Consider the following 6217-nt stretch of genomic DNA (forward strand, 5'->3'; position numbering starts at 1 on the left):
TATTATTATTTATTATTGGCCCTATTCACAATTCACACAGCTTGGTGGTGTAGTATGAAAGTCAACCTGAAGGGGGCAACCTAACAAAGCACACACACCCCTGAATCAAAGGATGCCATACAGACAGACACCTCCCCATGGTCTACTACTGCATGTAATACAGAACAACATGAAGCATCAACAGTAGAACAGAGGGTGTCAAAGCTCTGTGATAGATAGATCAGCATTGTTCTGCTCCTTACCTTTTCCACTTCAAACTGACTGACTAGTCATGAGAAATTGGCTGATCCTGCACGTTCTGGCTGCATGCTGCTTTGGAATAACATCACTCTGTTCATCTGTCTCTTTCTGTGCATTTGTTCATTTAATTTATATACATTATTAATATATGTTGTGAAGATATATTCATCTTTCTTTTCAGGGTGCAGAGCAGAAGAGAATGTAACACAGTAAACAGACGATGTAATGGTCATAGAACAACAAACAACACTCACTTGTCTATTTGATACAACTTCTCAATCACCATATCTCTTCTGGTACAAACAACTAGCAAATATCAACTCCATGTTTATGCTGGGAAGGGATGTTCCCATGCAGACACTACTACTGAGTTCAAGGAGAGATTTGATGCCCTTCTGAATGTCACAGCAAAATCATTCCCCATAAAGATCCAGAGGTTACAGCTGTCTGGATTTGAGAGTAAATGCAAAAGAAATTTCCTCATTTCAAAAACATCAATCTTGTAATTGATCTGTCACCTATTCATATTTGTCGGTGGCAGTTTTCAGCAGACCATCCAGACAAACCAAAATAAAGTTTATGAAGAAGAGGGTAGTTTTTCTTTCCTGAAACTCCTCCTTAGCATACACTGTACTGTGGTATAAACAGTATCCAGGATCAGCTCCTGTTGCAGGAATTTAATTCCTCTGTTCTAATACCCAATTAAAATTAAACACTCTGTCAATTCATAAGAATTTGTAAGACCCTTATTTTATAGAAATGGACAGAGCCCGGTCTTAAAGTCAAATAGCAGCCTTTATTCACGAGAGTACTGAATACGATACAGTTTACCACAGGTTATAAACTGAAAATGACGCCATTAGTTTCAGCACCAACCAGTGCCATCTCCGTTCCAGTACAAAGGCTGTATCTCAAGCCTTCCCACATCCATCCCTACCAATTTAATATAATTTACGAGCCAAGGCCTTCTCGTGTAGATAAGAATTCTAGCCAGTCTGAAGATATCGTTCATTCATTCCTACCAAGGAACAGACAGTCATTGTTCTAACTCTTGATGACATTCACACACATTATATTCAGTACTGGGATCAAGAAAGAAAACTCATACATATACAGAATAGTATTCGGATTAGTACATATACAGTAACATAATAGTATTCGGATTAGTACATATACAGTAACATAATAGTATTCTGATTAGTCAGTCCTGATTGAAATTTATACATAATTAGTCATCATTGATAAAAAAATTCCCTTGAACAGCTCCCCAATTCCTCCTCTTCATCCTCCATGCTTCTAGGACTGTAGTGAGAGCTAAACCCCCATACTCTCACCTCACTGTTAAAGTGAACAAAGATCTGGAGATGTCCTCTCCTGAAGTGAGAGGCTTTGCTCTGTACGACTGTTCTGTAGAGCCCACAGTGGCATGAAACAAGAGAAACACCATACGACACTCTGCACTGTACTGCTGTGCTGTGACCTCCACAGTGCTGCAGAACTTACTGACTCATTAGTGCACTGAATTTCATGGATTTACAAGCATCTGCTGTCTTCTGTTAGACCACAGTGCCATCAAGTGGATTCTCTAGTGAATAAATCAAATGTATATGAAACGTCTTTGATTCTACATTGTCAGTAGGAGGAGCTAGAGTATTAAACTCAGGATTTGATTATGAATCCTCAGGATAAAACATGATACTACCATGAAGATCATAGCCAGTTGATGCTGCACTTTTCATCAGCAGTTGGTGTTTCTTCTACACATCCTGAAATCTACAATGTTGTTCTGTTCACTATTACTCTTCTTTGACTTGATAGGTAAGTACTTACATTTTCATTCAAACTGAGTATGATTATGTTGAGAGGTATTTATTCTTCAAATCAAAGACCATGAAGGTAACGCATGACATGAGGATACATGTTTTTTTACTTTGAAAACTTTCTATCTTTACGCTGCATTTGGAATTAATTAATTATTCCATGTGGGTTTAAAGTCATATATATATAATATCATGTTTTTACAGGTGTCAGTTCGGGAGAGGAATTAATGCCCTACACTGATGTAGAAGTGGCTTCAGAAAGGGACAGAGTTACTCTCTCTTGTAACTACACCTCTGTTAATACTCTTCTATGGTATCGACAATATCCCAAATCAGCACCACAGTTACTGGTTATGGAGTACGCAGATGTTACACCAGGGTTCACTCTAAATCATGACAAAAATGCCAAACGTACGGATCTGAAGATCTCCTCTGCTGAAGTGACAGACTCTGCTATGTACTTCTGTGCTCTGAGGCCCACAGTGACAGGAAACCCAGAAACACTGTACAAAAACCTAACATCGCCTGAGAGAACATTTCTGCTCTGTAGTTGAAGGTTTTATTTGACAATAATGCCATCAAGTGGAGTCAACATGCACCCATTATATTATGTCAAGAGGAGGAACATAGTGTTATACATAACATGTCATGAGTGGAACTGATTCAACCAGAGAGTGAATGTTCCAAGAGAAGATCATTAGAGAAGTCTCTGTCTAACACCCAGTGACTATGATGCTGCTCTATTCAGTCTTTATTATGTGCACTTGTAGGTAAGAATTCACTCTCCATTTACCGAATGTGTACTAACAGAATGTACACTGTTAAGTATTCATTACAATACAGTATTATCAATATCAAGAGGTAATACACTTTTAAACAAAAAGTGTGGATATACTGTGCACTGTCTACATTGACTCAGTAATACATGTTGTTATTTTTTACAGGTACAAGTGTTGAAGACATAATTACTCCAGACAGAGATGTAGTGGACGTTACGGAGGGTAGTAGCAATAAACTCTCCTGTAGATACAACAGCTCATTAACCAACAGTCTGTTATGGTACCTCCAGCACCCTGGATCCTCTCCACAGTTCCTCATAGTGGACTACTCAGAGATCATAACCAACACTAATAGTACAAAATGGACCCTCATACATGAAGAAGAGGACAACCATGTGGACCTGGAGATCTCTTCTACTGAACTGACAGACTCTGCTCTGTACTACTGTACCCTGCAGCCCACAGTGACAGGAAACTCAGAGACACTACAAAGACCTAGAACATCTGATTACTGGGAGAAAGTTATCAACAGGCAGGTTAATGAATATTTCCTAAACACTAAACACCTATATTCTAGCCCTAACTCTAACCCTAACTTCATGTCTAGATCAACTATAAAAGTTGTACTATTTTCCTTATAATTAAATATAATATGAATGTAGTACCACTGTATCAAATACCCTATTTTCATACTCCTAATTATCCTTACACCTCTGAAGACTCTAGTCACTTCCATGCCAGTCAGAAGAACTACAGTCTTTTATCTCTGAACACTCAAAAGCAACTTTATAAAAAGAAGAGTAAAAGATAACATAAGACATTAAGTCAAAAATAATCCCAAACCTCCTTTCAATAAATAATAAGTAACAGAAAGTATAAGAAATGTATGTACCAAAATAACAAAGTTAAATTAAATAAAAACCAAAAAACAACAATTGATTTGTATTGTTTAATGTTTTTTTAACTAATGTAATGTTTTTATGTAATGTTATACGCTTCTTTTTATCATTTTATTTCATTTGAGACTTGGTATTGTTGTATTTTATGTTTGACATTCAATAGAACACTTTGTTTTAGGTATATGGTAAATTAAATTCAAAAAACAGCACAATTTCACTGTATTCATTTCAAACGTTTTTCTTCATAATGCAGTGTAATATGAATGGAATAGCATTCAAAAAAATAAATGAATGCATCAATACAAATATTAAACAAGAATTGCATGGCACACACATAAACAACACATTTGGTTGTTCAACAGCTCCTGTCTTTGGAGGTAGGTGGAGCTACAACATTTCTCAAACATTTCTCAAATCAGCAAGACTGAACAATTATTTCAGAGAGAGATATTCAACTCTGCCTATGTTGTGTCAGAGTATTTTTGATACTGTGTCTATTAGCTGTGTTGCTGCTTTAATAATTTCTCATCCTCCTAGTCCCTGTTGGTGAGTGCTGTGTTCAATTTGACATTTTAAATTTAAAACCCAGAATGTATTTCAAAGTTGTCAAAAACAATTATACTTCAGATTTGAGTATCACTAAATTGTATTACGATAATGAGAAGGGGAAAAGCATCATCAACAGACCAAAATGTCAAAAACAGCAGCATGTTTTTCCTTTCTTGACAAGTAGCAGATCTGAAGGTGACAAACCCCTTAGTTCTATGGTGGGTGGTGTGGAGGGTGATACCATCACACCATCCTGCAGATACACTGGCTCAATAAACAATCTACAGTGGTATCGTTAGTATCCCAGGTCTAAACCAGTGTTTCTGATTCTCAGCACGAAATCAGGACATGTCCAGAAACGTGTCAATCCTCGCCTTCCAGCTCAGGTTCATACAGACCGTGTGGAAAAACAAACAAAGACAAAAGCAAAAACAAGACATTTTCAGATAGAAATGAAGTCTAAAATAAACTGAGGAGGAGGCCAATAGGAACTGAAAACCCTTAAACACAAACCACAGAAGAAGAGTTACATATCCAGATATCAGAGGAGGGGCCTCATAGTCAAACACTGGTATAGGCTGGATATACCTGCAACCATGAGGATGTCTCTGTAGAGGATCTACTCAGCTCTCTCACTGTCTTATCTCTCAGTTGGTTTATCTAGTCTGTGTCAAGATGTCACTCATATTACTGTTGCTCCTCTCAGCGTTTGTAGGTGAGTGCTGAATACTCAGGTTAAACCAAATAACATTTTGAATACAGTGACATTGCTTTTATCAATGAATGATTGTATTATGTTTCAATTCTTTCTCTGTCATACTTTATGGGCACCTAACCCATGTATTGTTTCTCATTTGGAATAAACATTAAACACAATGACAATACTTATGTTGTTGCAGGTGATAGTATGGAGCAGGAAACAATAACTCCAGTGAAGCCTGAAGTCAATGCTCTCCAAGGAACAGACATCACTCTCTCCTGCAACTACAAGGGCAACATTATCAATCTACAATGGTACCGTCAATACCCCGGATCCAGACCAGAATGTCTACTTTTGATCCAACAAAGTGGCATGTATATTCAGAATACATCCATTACGACTCCACGACACACTGGTAGACTGAATGTAGAGAAGACCCGTGTTGACTTGATGATCTCCTCTGTTGAATTGGAAGACTCTGCTCTGTACCACTGTGCCTTGCAGCCCACAATGACAGGAAACTCAGACTCACTGTACAAAAACCTGTCAAGACACTTGAGGGTGAACAGTGCATTGTGTTCTGATCAATCAGTTACTATTTATAGTACATTAATACATACATTTTTTCCTGAATATCCACATTAATTTAAAAAGAAGCAAGAAAACACATTTCATGTAAATATTATTGAGGAGATAATACTTTATATTGTCTGCATTTTCCTATTCTGATCTAACATGATCAAAGATACCAGTCTGAATAAATACAAAATGAAGAACATTTGTGGTGTTGTTTTGCTTCCTATTAGCAGGGTTCCCCAACATTTTCACTCGGTGACCCCATTCCAGCTTGGTGGAACATCACACAATGTTTATTCATGTGATGTTTGAGTGACAAAAAAATAACAATATCTATGGGCTAAAAAACATAATAAAAAAAACTTGATCTGTACATTTCTGACAAGTTATAAATAGCTCTCTAAGGTATGAAATGAATAGCATGACAAGAGGAACTGATGATGCACTACCCAATTTCAAAACTGCGCCTTGTGCATTCTACTATTACAACTTTCAAGAATAAGTTTAAAGCTGCACTGGCTGACCCCTCGCCACACAGATTAGGAACCTCTGTTTAGAGGAATCAGGGCAGTAATTGTCTTTTATTTCTTCTTTTTGTGAACAGCATTACATTTGGAGACAATACCAATAGAGGGCAGTCATGAACTGAAATAT

At 37.2% G+C, this 6217-nt stretch overlaps 1 long non-coding RNA gene across 1 annotated transcript; it reads left to right on the forward strand.

Moving 5' to 3' along the window:
- The first annotated feature begins 1952 nt into the window (after positions 1–1952).
- LOC116358588 (uncharacterized) lies at positions 1953–3938 on the forward strand. Its single transcript, XR_004206353.1, has 2 exons — positions 1953–2058; positions 2265–3938. It is a non-coding gene; the product is annotated as an uncharacterized LOC116358588 (long non-coding RNA).
- Positions 3939–6217: the final 2279 nt, after the last annotated feature.

Source organism: Oncorhynchus kisutch, linkage group LG30 (genome assembly GCF_002021735.2).
Source record: "Oncorhynchus kisutch isolate 150728-3 linkage group LG30, Okis_V2, whole genome shotgun sequence".
Taxonomy (NCBI): Eukaryota; Metazoa; Chordata; class Actinopteri; order Salmoniformes; family Salmonidae; genus Oncorhynchus; species Oncorhynchus kisutch.